The sequence below is a fragment of the Corvus moneduloides genome, chromosome Z, assembly GCF_009650955.1.
Source record: "Corvus moneduloides isolate bCorMon1 chromosome Z, bCorMon1.pri, whole genome shotgun sequence".
NCBI lineage: Eukaryota > Metazoa > Chordata > Aves > Passeriformes > Corvidae > Corvus > Corvus moneduloides.
The window spans coordinates 74,326,833-74,341,226 of NC_045511.1; positions in this window are offsets into that span (position 1 = coordinate 74,326,833).

A 14,394-nucleotide genomic window follows, 5' to 3' on the forward strand; every position below is an offset into this window, starting at 1 on the left:
TGCTTTGGTGGAATCTCCCTCTCACTTGGAGTCACTGCTGGCACCTTCTGCAGCCAGAGGACAGCAACAGCTGCTGCTGTCCCGGTGCTGCCCCAAGCCCTGGCTGCCCCTCTGCCTCACTCTATGTCAGCAGGAGGCCACAGGTGTGAATTCACACCTCTTCCAGCCTGCCCTTCACTTCAGGGCACAGTGCACTGAAGGTTTAACTCATGCTTTTACAGCAAAGGTGAGTCAGCTCCACACCCCCATGGCTAAGGTAAGGTCAGCGAAACACAGGCTTCTTCCTCTACTGCTGGGGTGTCCCCAAAGCTTCTTCTCTGCTAAAGGACAACAGGCAAGCAAGGTGACATCTGAGTGCAAAACCCAAAACCTGCAGAATAACCCCATTCCCATCATGTGTCTGTGTCCATGACAGAGACCGGTCCATCCAGCCTCGGCCTTGCCCTGGGTAACAATGTATTCATCGGTCAAACACTGGCACAGGCTGCCCAGAGATGTGGTAGATGCCCCACCCCTGGAAACACTCACGGTCACTTTGGATGGGGCACTGAGCAACCTGGTAGGATTAAAGATGTCCCTGCTCAATGCAGGGAGGTTGGACAAGGTGGCCTTTAAATGTCTCTTCCAACCCAAATCAGTCTTCGTTTCTATGAAAATAGTCGCAAAATCGCCCCAGGCACGGACCAGCTTAGGTTTAATACAGATCCTTTGGGACCGATACAATCCTTTCTGCTCCTCCATCCACGTCTCCATTAAGTGCTGGGAGTTTGTTTTGGATGCACATCAGAGCAAATAGAGAGAACAAGAGCAAGATACGTACTTATGCCCTGGTGCAATAGGAAGTATGCTGGGGATATAAAGGGGAACACGGGATAGGGAAGGAGAAGCTCCAGCTCATCACCCTACTTTCATGGGGCGGGAAAAGCTCTGCACCCAGGATAAGCCAGCTTTAGGCACACTCCACCACTTCCCTCTGCCAAGTCCCAGGAAAGCTCAGCTAGTACCCAGGCCAGATCACCCCAAACAGCAAGATGGTTCAGCAGTGCTCACCTACTGGGTTTTTAAAGCACTGAGAATGTTTCAGTTAACAGGAATGCACCATGAATATTAATAAGCTAGGAGTGGAATGATGCGGTTGCTCTCCGGAGAGAATGAGCCTCGGGTCCCTGCCGGGGCAGAGCTGTTCCCTGCAGAACTCGACTGAAGGTTCAGCCCTTTCACACGGTAAATTAACAGTGGCACTACAGCCTGAAAGCTGTGTCAACCGCTTCATTTAGCACAAGTGTTATGTTAACTAAAGGCCCTATTCCGGAGGGGCCTTTGGCCTCACAGAAGCCTAATTTCCATGTAATTTACATTGGAGAGTTGGAGAGTGCCCCTCCTCTCTGTTACTTCCTCCAACCCATTATGTACCCAAAATCTGCCCCGGGATGCTCCAGCCTAGCAGGCAGGAGTAGGGAAGGGGGCTTGTAGGTCCAGAAAGGGAAGGGAGCTGAAGCTCTTGATCCCTAACTGCTTGGATACTTCACTGCCTAGAGCTTTCCAAACCTGGCCAGACAAAGCACTAAAAAACACACAGTCAGCAAAGCTTCTTTCCTTGCAGGGAGTGGGGCAGGATGGACTGCTTTTCATTCCCACTCATGCATCCACGCAGGAGAGCATGCAAACACAACAGCACTTTGTCCTGCACTGCTGGGGCACTCCAGGACCCACTGCCAGGCCTGGGCAGGAGGTCCCAGGTGCAGAGCCAGCACTGGGAATGCTGATGAGATGGCACAGTGTTGCTGACTTTTACACCAACTTCAAGGGTCTTTTTCACCCTGTAAAAATGCTCTGGAGGGGTCATACGTCAGAGTCTGCTTCACTGTGTCTTTATTAAGCTTCCTATTGAGCTGTGATTACTTGGCACCCATGAACCACACCAGTCTCATTCATCTCCCTCTCCATACTTGTCAGCGACCTGGCAGCAGGGGGAGCACATTACCAATCCATCCCTGCAGCACTGGCATTACTTTTCCACAGATCAACCCGTAGTTGCCAGGATAGTACAGCTCAGCCAGGAGCAAGAGCTGTGGAAGCAACATTGCTCCCTGGGCTTGCTCCTCCTCACAAAAATTTCTGCTGGGATACATCCTGACAGTTTCCCTGGAGTCTGGGGCAATTCTTTACCTGCAACAGGTCTGGTTTTCAGCAGCCACCCGTTACCAGTTCATGAAAATTGAAGGGGATGCCAAATGCATTTTGTAAGGTGTGATATTAGCAGGTTATTTCACCCACCTCACTTCTGCACCAGGAACTGCTTGACCTGGATGAAGTAGCACTGGCTGCACTGTTCTTATGCAACTGCACTTCCACATGTGGCTCTGTGAAGTGGGACACTTGAGAGTTGGCCACTTTGAAGAGGTCAAGAACATGTGGGTGGCTGCAAAGTGTGAATGTCTCAAAACTGGGTCTCTTTTTGAAATTCGGCATGCCAGGATTAACATTCCAGCCCCTGAAACATCCTAGGGGCATAACCCTCGTTGTTCCTCTTCCTAAAAGGAAGGAAAGCTGTTTCTGGCATAGGGGACTGTGTGGTATGCCAGCAGAAGCAAAAGGCTTTATCCTGCTACACAACTTCCAGGGCGAAGAGAAGCCTTTCCAAGACAGAGCGATGGTCAGATGTGCAAACAAATGTTTATGGTTCACACTGGGCCAGACCTCAAACTCTGTCTTTCTCTAGCAAGACTCTTTCTTGCAAGTGACCAGGATATAGCAGAGAATCCTGCCTAAATATGAGCAGAGATTTCAAAGGATGGGCCTGGATTCAAGTAATTTTTTCTGCTTTGTGAGGTGACCCAGGTGAGCCTGATGAAAGCAGCTCACAGAGAGTGATGGGCAGGAAAAGGACAGCGAGAGGCTGCAAACGCACAGCTGTGTTATCACTGTGAGTTCAGAGCCATGCTCTACATATGGGAACAATAAGAAACAATTACACACATCTGGGCTCCTGACCTTTAAAATCATAATTTAGATTAATGGATTTTGAGAATATTGAGCTGGAGGAGGATGCTTGAGGTTCAGAATACCAGCTGCATGCAGACTGCTTGAAATATTAAACTTTCATCATCTGAAGCTTTTTCGTAGCATTTTGAATTTCTTATTAGCGTTAACAAAACACATCAGGGGGTGCTTTAAATTCTGGCCACACTTTCTGGCTTAATTCCAGAAGCCAAAAATCTTCTCCTTTTTAATGCTGAAACTTGCTGATAGCATTGAAGAAAATGTTTAGCCACATTAGAATAAAAGAGACTGAAAACCTAGTGTGCCTCTAAACCTTTTCACGGGGAGCAAGGGGAGAGACAAACAGCTCATTTTCCACTTGACACAGGTGCACCTCAACATTAAAAGTTCTTGGAAATCACCTAAAATAGAGGAAAACAAGGCAGGCATCTGAAAGGATAGCAGCTGCCACTTTCAGGGACACGCAATGTGGAGCTCAGCCAGGTAGCATGCAGCAATAAGACAACCACATCAGCATCACTCAAAAGAAAGAAGATTCAAAGAAATATGGAGTTGAGTTTAAGAAAACCTTTCTGACCAGACTGAAGGCCCCAAAGGTCTTTGCCATAGGTGCACCTTCTACAACAAACTTAAAACTAATGAGAAAAAGTTGTCAAGAGACCAAGAGGTTTAATTTCCAGTATGACTTCAGGCAAAACCCTCAACCCCCAGCCATCCGGATTCGATGTGTTGGGAATCTCTAGGATTTTCCACAGTCTGGCAAGTCCTCTTCCTTCATGTGCAAGTCTTTGGAACCCCGTAGCTTGTTGTTTGAGGTGAACTCTTGTAAGAAAGAAGGGAATTTGCTCTGATCTGTCTAGCATCTCTTAGTGCATGTTGCTGCATGGGAATAGCTGAGGTTGAAATCCCTCAAAGCAGAGGTCCCTTGTTTGGTGCTTGAGGCTGCTCCTCTTGCAGGACCAGCAGTGCATGTGTGTGCAAAGGGACTTTCCAATAAACCCAGCCTTTCAGGAGCTCATTATGATCACACAGTCCATTTCAGATAGAAAAAACAGATGTACTCACTATTCTGACTCTTAAAGGTAGCTTTCTTCCTTTGCTTTTAAAGTTATTCCATCCTAGTATTTTGCTGAATTATGAACATATGCCCATATTGCTGCCTTGATGGTGGGGGAGATGGTATCGTTTCAAATTTCATTTTCAACAGCCTTGTTTCCATTGTTTTTAAGTACCTTTCTGTTATTTCAGAAGCTCAGCTGGTGCAAAGTGATGAACTTTCGTCAGTTACTACAGAACAGTACTGATTTGCAGCATGCAGGTATCACCCCATTACTCTTTTAATTCACCTGAATTCCATCACATGACCATGCTAAACACCCCCTTACTTTCCACTGCCTCTACAGAAAGCCAACAGCAGACAGAGAAAGGAACACGAATTTTTGACAAAATTCCTCCAGCTGAGAGCTGTGCAGGATGTTTATCTGACCACCTGCATTTTCAAAATAATTTTTCAAGGTCAGGCAGAAGCTCCTAATGGTTTGGACCAGGGTGTCCATTCCCCACCTGACCATGAGTATCATTCCTGCAGAGCTGATGTCCCGGCCTTTCACACCCCAGCACAGGGAAGCAGCTCCATTTACACCAGTGAAGTCCTACCTGTACACATTGATGTGTCCCCACCCCACCCGTGTCTGTCACCTGAGCCCATGAAACCAAGACATGCCCTGTGACCTGCTGGATCCATCAAACCTGCAGGATATGAACCTTGTTTGTACAAATTTTAAACAGCCCTCGAGACAGCTTTGCCTGCCCTGAGTGAACAAGACATAAATATCAGGATGTGTGTTCAGCAGTGGAAAAGGACTGGGGGGCAACTTCTCTTGGCCATCTGTGAGTACCAAAAGCCCAGTGCAAAGCCCTGGTTGTATCTGCCAGAGCAGAGGCAGCCCCATCCTTGTCACAAACAAATTGCATTCATCCAGGAGTACCTTAGCACAAATGTAGCTCAGCTTGATTTTCTGGGTCGTTTTTGATGGGCACACAGAGAATTAACAAGCTCTCAGCTCCTCTCTTTTAGTTGCAACTGACCTCTCTTGCCTTCTCCAGCTTTCTACTCCAGTTGGCAAAAAAAAATACCATTGGTTCTCCCTGGAGGAAAAATGTGACAGCCTCAGAGACCAAGTGAGAGCCATAAGCCATGTTCTGTGAAACCGTCAAACTTGAGGAAGGTACTGGTGTGACTGCCTGGGCTCCTGACCAGTGTTTCAGGAAGACACAAGCCTGTACCAAACCCAGAGCCAGAGGAGGTGATAACCTTGTCTGCACTAAAGCAGGTTTTGGGCAATATAAGTCCAGGCTTTGCAGGCACAGATTGTTTTTGGTAACCTGTCCCTTCCTTCAGTTTGGTTACTGTGCTCAGGGGCTGAGCCCAGGCTGGTGGCAGCCTCTCTCAACCAAACCTTGTTTGTGGTGCTGGACTTTCCACTGTGAATAACAAACTCACAACAAATTACAAATGCAAAGTAACAGGCAGGAATCACAGAATAAGCTGAGTTGGAAGGCACCCTCAAGGATCATCAGGCCAACTCCTGGCCCTGCACAACACTGTCCCCAAGAGTCACACCATGTGCCTGGGAGCATTGCTCAAACACTTCCATGCTCCAAGGAAGGCTCTTCCAGCACACCATCCTTGGGCAAAGTGCTGGCCTCCAGGAACACAACAGCATTGCCCTCCCCAGCCCAGCACCAAGGCACTGCTCATGCACAGGCAGCACTCACTCCTGACCTTTGGTTTGCTGGTGTCTCCCACTGCTTGGCCAAGGCAGAATGCCTGCCTGCCTGCCTGCATGGAAACAAAGCCCTGCTCCTGCTCCTCATCCCAGCACTCTCTGCCCACCCCTTTCAGCACTGCTGCCTTTTTGCAGTTTAAATGTTCCTTTTTAGAGTGCCTTTTATTTCCAGCTTGGAGAGCAGGGGGACGAAAGATGGAATAGGGATGCTGAAGTAGTAATTTGCATAATCTGATTAACAGAGGATTATCCAATGGCTGCTGAACAGCCTTAGTGTGCTTGAGCTAAAAACCTTACTATTCATTGCTCTCACCACCCTGCAGGGCGGCTGCACCTGCAGCACCAGCTAATACTCTCCTGGGGACTTCAAGGAAGGAGAAAAGCGGGGGCATATTTTTATTATTATCTGGGGGAGGGTTGAGGAGCTGCAGCTTCTTGTGTGCAGCCCCTAATTGATCTGTCTGCATTAGTCACCAGGAAGATGAAATGAAAGCTGAGCCAGTTGGCATTATCAGGAACAGCCATCACCTTTGAAAAGGGCAAAGGGCCCAGTTTCCCTGTGGCCAGTTCAGTGGGGCCCATCCTGATCTGCCATGAAAGAAGCTGAGTAGAAGGGGCCTGCATATGCAAAAAGCACAATTTCCCCTGAGCCTCGCTCAGCTGGGAGCAAACCAGTCCCAACCCTTGCTCTAAGACCTCTAAGATCATCAAGCCTAGCCATTAACCCAACACTGCCAAGTCCACCATAAACCATGTCCCTAAGTGCCTAATCTACATGTCTCTTATATCCCTCCAGGGATGGTGGTTCCACCATTTCCCTTGGCAGCCTGTTCCAGTGCTTGACAAAGCTCTCAGAGGAGAAATTTTTGCTGGTATCCAATCTAAATCTCCCCTGGCACAACTTGAGGCTGTTTCCTCTTGTCCTGTCACCTGGGAGACGAGATCAACCCCCACCTTGCTATGACCTCCTTCCAGGTAATTGAAAGAAAAATAAGGTACTCCTGCCCCAAGCCTCCTTTTCTCCAGGCTAAATAATTCCAGTTCTCATAGTGGAGAGCAGCAAACTCTCCTGTAACAATTCAGCAGGCAGGCTAAAACAAAAACCAACCTGAAAGGACAGATAAATACCATAGCTGCTTGAGCACACTACAAAACTCAGCACCACATAAGGGCATTGACTGTCCAGCTCACCCAGAAGGAATGGGAGATGGATGAAATTCAGGTCCTGGCAAGACAAGACGAGATCAACATCTGCTGGTTTCCACAGAACCAGGTCTGCATCCCAAGCATCTATCCGTGATGAAGGGTTGAAACTCCCAACTGAGAAACTAGACTCTACAATGTGGACTCTAGAATGGAGAGAACTGGGGACACAGAGATCTCCAGCTCAGGAGAAAAACCAGATAACGTAACCTGGAACCTCCCACACACATTCACATCAAAGCCAGGGGAAGAGGAAGAATTTGGATTTTTTTTCCCCCATTATACAAAGGGACATCTGTAAGGCAGGCAACTTTAAAAGATTTTAGAACCTTCCAATGAAACTAAAACTGGACTTTCTAGAAGAAAAAGACACAACCAAATTTAATCCCCACCCCCAGTAGAAATGCTGCAATATAATCACCAAGACTAATTGTGAGTCTTTGTTTCCAGGAGCACACTTCATCCTCACAGTGAGGTCTGGAGATGCTTTACATATTCATTTGTGACTCAGACCGCTCATTTGTTTTTGAAGACCTGCCTGACAGCTGCCATTCACTGACAACACCTAAACAGATTTACAGCTCAGTGTGTCTTCCTTACTCCTCCTCACAGTGTGAATGAACAATGGAACACAGTGGCCTAGTAGAACAGGGAGGTTGCAGAGCATCCTGAAGTCATCCTGCCTGTTTGGTCATCCAAATTCTCCTCCTCTTCTTAAGCAAGAAGAGGAAAAACTTCTGACTTCGGGGCAAAAAATGCAAGACTAAAGGCTGAGAAGCAGCCACCAGAGGACACGTTATGTGTGCACAGCCATCACCACTGAGAGGGTTGTTTTTTTCAAGGAGCTGTGACACAGAGAAATAAATGTCCTTTGGCTGTTCAACCCTCAGTGCTCCCTGGAAACAATGGCCCCTGCCAGCTGCTGGTTGACCTGCCAGGCTGGACAGGAGTTGCACCGGTGGGATGGCCAACAGGGTGTCCAAGGTGTCCATAGCAGTGGTATCTCCATACTCCTCTCTGTGGCAGAGGGGTCACAAAGATATTTCCGTGCTTTGGTGTAATTAATATTCCTGGGTTTAGGAGTTAACTAGAATATACAGAAAGTGATAATACTGCATCCTGGGGTACACAAGCTCTCCTGCTTTGAGAAAGCTCTGTTGCTAACCTAATCCTTCATGCTGGCATCTTCTCAGATGTCAAGCAGAATAAAGAACTGACAGCAACCCCACTGGAATTTCTCTTGCCACGTGCTGTGGGAAACCTGTCTCCTACAGAGCCTTATTTCTCTGTACACCTCTGTACAGCTCTTTGAGGCCTTCTTATGTCTCAGGATTGTTGAATCTAGACCCTTGCTTCCTGATCAGAAAAACATTCAATATGGCAAGAGGCAAAATGGATGTGAAAGGAACTTGCACGTGTTGGTGGATAAAAGTCAGGCCCCTTCTTCACTTGGTCTTGTTACTTCAGTACAGGCCTGTTCTGTGTTTTGGAATTGAAGGGCTAGGACCTGGTGCAGATCATCTGGCACCTCATGGTGTCCCAGGAAAGTTGAACATTTCCACAGATCACAGACACAGCAGGGACAACAGCAGCATCTGTTTACTCCATCGTGTGTTCCCAGAGATGGACTTTTATATATATTCCCCAGAGGCTCAGCAGCCAGGGGAAAAACATCTCCTCACAACTGCTATTACCTTTTTTCCACTCTTCTGTCACCCCCAAAAAAGCAGCAGAGCTATTTAGCTGCCATCCATTCCCCAGGCACACAAACTTGACCCACATGAGGCACAGAAAATACACAGACAGCACAAACAGAATGAAGAAGAAAAAACCCTTCTCCTGAGCAGCGGGCACATTTCTCACAATAAATCTTCAACATACAAATAGCAGCAGCTCCTCCCCAGCAGACAAAGTTATGGATCAAAAATCATGCCAGGGAAACACATACAAATGTCAGGGTCTAGATCTGCTCACAGTGGTGAGAGGGAGGGATGCATCTTGTGAGGAGGTTGTGCTGCTCCAGCATTAGATATCTGCTTAAACATTGACTGTTCTCCTCAGAAAGGTGCAACATACCAGGGGCTCTTCCCTTTCTCCCTTGCCCAGCCCTGCCCCCGGGCCCCTCCTGGCTGACTCCGGCTCCCTCCGCAGCTGAACAACTGTTTGGGAACACAGGACAGCTCAGCTCGGGGGCCCTGCGTTATTTATGAGTTTGGAAATCAGAGCCGTTCGGTTCACTGCCAGTAAATGGCAGTGATTGGAAGGAGGCGAGGGGGAGGCTTGTGTGCAGCTCTTGATTCTCTATTCCCTGTGAAAAGGGAATCACTCCAGCTAACTGGCCCACGGAGATAAGGATTTCAGACAATCTGCATTAGCCTGATAAGCCAGGTTTGCATTTCATAAAGATTGTTTGTTAAGAACCTCAGTAAAGTAAAATACAGTCAGACGGGCTTATCAGCACAACTCATTTCCACTCACAACCCTCTGCCTGTCAGCGCTGACATTTTTTTTTTCCCCTATAAATTAAGGTCCCTGCTTGTGCCTCGGGTCTCTGGGATGGAACACGGACCGGGCAGCATTGGGGGAGGGCTGGGGAGGACAAGGAAGAATAGCCTGAAACCTCCCAGCTGCGACTGGTCACTGTTAGAGCCGTGGTCCTGATCCACAGTGTGTGGAAGGGCAGCAGTGCCCACCTAGTGGGTGGTTTGGATTTGCCCTTTTTAGGGCTAACCAAAGCAGCTGGGCTGGCATAAGCAGCCTTCCCTCTTTGCACCAACTAAGAATCAGAACAGGAAGAAGGAGTTTATACACATTTTCCTCTATTTCATGTTTTCCCATTCCCTCCCATAAAAAAACATAGTTCCTAACGTGTGAAGTTAGGGACTCTCAGGTCCCTGGCAGTCTTCCCTCTTCAAAAAGGCCATAGTCAAGCATTTTGCTATAAAACAGCCTTGATGAATCATGGAAAAATATTAGAACACCCTCTGGTGCTCACCCTTACCCCCTCTTTTTTTCCCAGTACCTGCAGGGAGCACACCAAGGCCGTTCTGTTTGGACAGTGCTGCCTTTCCAGGAGGTGGATGCCCATTTCTGCACAGACCCTGGGCATTATTCAGGTATCACACTAATTCAGATTCAGAAAATCCTTTTGCAGTCCGCCTTGGATGAAGAGTCCCAGGGAAAGGCAGCCACACAAAAACAATTAACAAACTCAAGGCCTTCCACAGTTTGTCAGCCAGCACAATTACAAACTCACTTAATCTGTATCATCTGTTGTTTCCAGCTGCCATTGCTCCACACTTTTATTAGGGTTTTTTTGGCAGAAAGACCTCAGCAAGGCAGAAGGCATCCCGGTAGGGCTTTGCATTTCTACCTTAGTCCTTGCTAATGCTGTGGAGTTAACACAACAATTACTGCCGTAGGTAAGGACTCCAGCCCTCAGCATGAGCACTGGCGACCATCATAAAAGTTTCATTAGCCCCATGTCAAACAGACTCTTCCTTTTCAGGGCCATTTGTAGGTAAAATCTGAACTTGTGTGGCCCCAGTGGCAACATCTTTTATCACTTCAGTGGAAGTTCTCATGAAACCCCCTTGCCTCAAAACATGAGATGGGAGATGCACCAGTCTGGTCACCACTCTGGCCAAAATCCAAAGTACCCATCTCCAGGCTTCAACCAGCCTCATGCCAGGCTGCCAGATGAGACATTAGTGAGGACTGGTTAACAACCAGAGTGGCTCAGAAGTGGTGCTGGGAGGGATTGGAAGATTTAGTGGTCAAAGAAAGAACAGGTAACAGTATTTTCTGGGCCTTTCCTTGTCTTGTTCACAGGAGACATTGTGGACCTTTACTCAGAGGTTAGAACACCTCCACTGTGCTACCGGGAAAGGCAGGTCCAAGGAGGGCTGAGGGGCAGCAGATTAATTGCCTGACTTCATTAACTGCTTGCAGCAAAGTGGCTGTAAAAGACCAGCAAGAAGAGGCTAACGATGGTCTTGGCACATTGACCTCAGCAACAGCTTTATCGCAGCAGGAAAGAACAGGCACTTTTTCTGATCAAACAGCAAATGCATTACAGAGGCATCATAAACCCAGAGAAGTGGCTGCAGCAAACAACCAGGGACTAAAGGCATCAGCAGTGCAGGAAAGTCATCACAGGTGGCTACAGGCAGCACATGCCAGGGTCTTTGATGGAGATGGGTCCCAAGTTCCTTCACTGGTGGTATTCTTGTGTTTCCAGGTATGTTGGAGATACAGGGATTGAGTTTACCATTAACAGATTTGTAGATGTCACCAAACTGAGCGGGAGTGTGGATCTGCTGTGGGGCAGGAGGGCTCTGCAGAGGGATCTGGACAGGCTGCATCCATGGGATGAGGCCAGTGGGGTGAGGTACAACCAGGGGAACTGCTGGGCCCTGCCCTTGGGTCACAACAACCCCCTGCAGCTCCAGACTGGGGGAAAAGTAGCTGGAAAAGGCCCTGGGGGTGCTGGTGACAGCAGCTGAACATGAGTCCAGGGGTGCCCAGGCAGCCAAGAAGGCCAATGGCGCCTGGGCTGTCCCAGCTGTGGTGTGGCAGCAGGAGCAGACTGTCCCTGTGCTGGGCACTGCTGAGGCCACACCTCGAGTGCTGTGTCCAGTTCTGGGCCCCTCACAGCAAGAAATTGAGGATCTGGAGTGAGTCCAGAGAAGGGAATGGAGCTGGGGAAGGGTCTGGAGCACCAGGAGTGGCTGAGGGAGCTGGGAAAGGGGCTCAGCCTGGAGAAAAGAAGGCTCAGGAGGGACCTTGTGGCTCTGCACAAGTCCCTGACGGGAGGGGGCAGCCGGGGGGGTCGGGCTCTGCTCCCAGGGAACAGGGACAGGAGGAGAGGAAATGGCCTCGAGCTGTGCTAGGGGAGATTCAGGTTGGGCATTAGGAGGAATTTATTCACAGAAAAGGTAATCAGACATTGGAGTGGGCTGCCCAGGGAGGTGGTGGAAGTGACAGTCCTTGGAGGTGTTGAGGAAAGGCTGGAATTAGCACTCAGTACTCTGGTCTGGTTGACAGAGTGGTGATTAGTCCCAGGTTAGACTTGATGATCTCAGAGGTCTTTTCCAACCTACTTGATTCTCTTACACGTATTTATGAAGCTCACAGAGCAAAACAACACCAACCAAGAACACTTCAAGTCAAGCCAAAAGCCATACTGACATCCTTTTCCCTGTCTGTGCTGGGACTGAGACACAGAAGTGCACTTTTCTTCCCAAAAGGACACCTCGTTATGTAAGAATGGAGGCTACATCGCACTGCTGCGGGGGATGTCAGACCCTGGGGCTGAGAAGGCATGCTCCAAGAAATAAGACCTCCTTTTCTTCCAAATAATGCACAAGAACCCACTGTGTCGCTTAACTGGGTGGGTACAGGGGTATAATCTGCTCACCTCTCACCCCAACAGAGGGATAGGGAGGAGAATCAAGAGAAAAAGGCCCATAAAACTCATGGGTTGAGATAAGAACAGTTTAATAACTGAAAACAAAGTAAAATCCTAATAATGCTGATAATAAGAGCAATAATAAAGCAAGAAAGCCAAAGAGAAACAAGATGTGCACAGTTGCTCACCACCCATAGATTGATGCCCATCCCATCCCCAGCAGGGATCAGCCCCCTCCCAGCCAACTCCCCCAGTTTACACACAGAGCTTGATATTCTCTGAAACCCTTGGATTGTTCAGCTCACCTGCCCCAAAGGCTTCTTATGCACCTGCCCACTGGTACCGCATGAGAAACTGAGAAGTCCTTGATTTACAGTGAGCATTACATAGCAACAGCTAAAACACAGGCACGTTACCAACGTTTATTCTCATGCTGAATCCAACATCACAGCAACACACCAGCTACTGAGAAGAGCACTAACTCTGTCCTAGCTGAAACCATGACAATAAAGAAAATTTTGCCCAGCGAATAAGGCACCAGATGTCTGGTCAGTCATGGAGGGACCCCTTTCTGCATGACACAAGTGTATCTTGGCTTCCCAAAATAAAATGATTAATTAAGACAAACCACAAAAAACCCCTCCCAAAGCCCAACAGCCTGGCCTGGCTCCTGTCTTTACCAGCTGTTACCTATTTAATCTTCTCTCCCTTTCTGTGTTTGTTCAGAAATCCCTCTTCAAGTGCAGCTGGAAAAGGTTGTTACCAACAGGCGACCAAGCCTGAATGCTGACAATGTGAGATGATTACAGGAGCCCAAAGAGCAGACACACAGATTTTTCTACAGAAAATGCTCCTGCTGTCCCAATGGGCTCCTGAGACACTGCTCTGGACAGTGACAGTGATAAAGAAGGGGTAGTATCAACTCCAGAAGAGATGCCACACAGTTCAACAGTAGCTCCTCGTGGAAGCTGCTTTTGAAGTTTTGACTTTTCTGACAGGAAGTGGCTGGGTAAAAGGCACTGTAATTATTTGCTTTATGTCAAAGAGAGCCACTTGGCTTATCCTGGTTTTGAAGTGGAAGGAACAGAAATGGCTGAGCTGAGGAAACACAATGCTATTAAGCAAGATTATTAGCTGGTGTAAACCGTCTGTTGGTGCCACTTTACCAAAACAGCTGATGTAGATCAGTGAAAACAAGCGCTGGACAGACTTTGACGTCCTCGCACATCATTTCTCAAGTTCCCTTATTCTGTTCTGCAATTCACAGTATGATAGAAACACATGAAGAGGAAGGAAGGAAGTCTGAGCAGTGAGGTAGCTGGCCCTGAACTCCTGAACCGCTGTGTGAACTCGGAGAATTCTGCTGGTGAGTAATAAAGGACAGAACCATGTCCCTGGGAGCCACTGCACTGTCACAAGCCAGTCCTTGGAAGGAAGGTGTCTGTGTTGTTACACATCTCGTTTATCTGTGCAAAACACACAGTTGCAGTGCACGGTGCAAAGCAGAGACTGATTTTCTCCTAAGCTGACAGACTTTAGACTTCTAGAGAATTCCAAAGCAGCAAAGGGTGCAGGCTGTTCAAAACTAGCAACCAGCATCTCCCAGACTCTGCTTCAACAGCAAGGGCATAACAAGATCAGCTACTACTTTTTGACCTGGACAGCAGGGAAAGACTCATCCATACTTCCAGGATCCTCTCCTACCTGCCTCACCACAGTTTTGCCCATCTTCCATGTCTGAGGTTAAAAGGGCAATGTGGTGGAACAGACACAGGCCCTTCTGTCAGAATAATGGTCCTGGACGGGTGAAAGGTGTCAGCATCTCCTTCAGACCCTCCCTGCCCTGTACAGTCAAGCATTGTCCATCCCATGATTGTTCAGCAGCCTCAACTCTTTTGTTGCAAACAGTCACATTTTTTCAAGTGTTCAAGATGCTGCAGTTTTCTCTCATTTCCAGTGGCAATTCACCATCACTCCTAGCATGAGCTC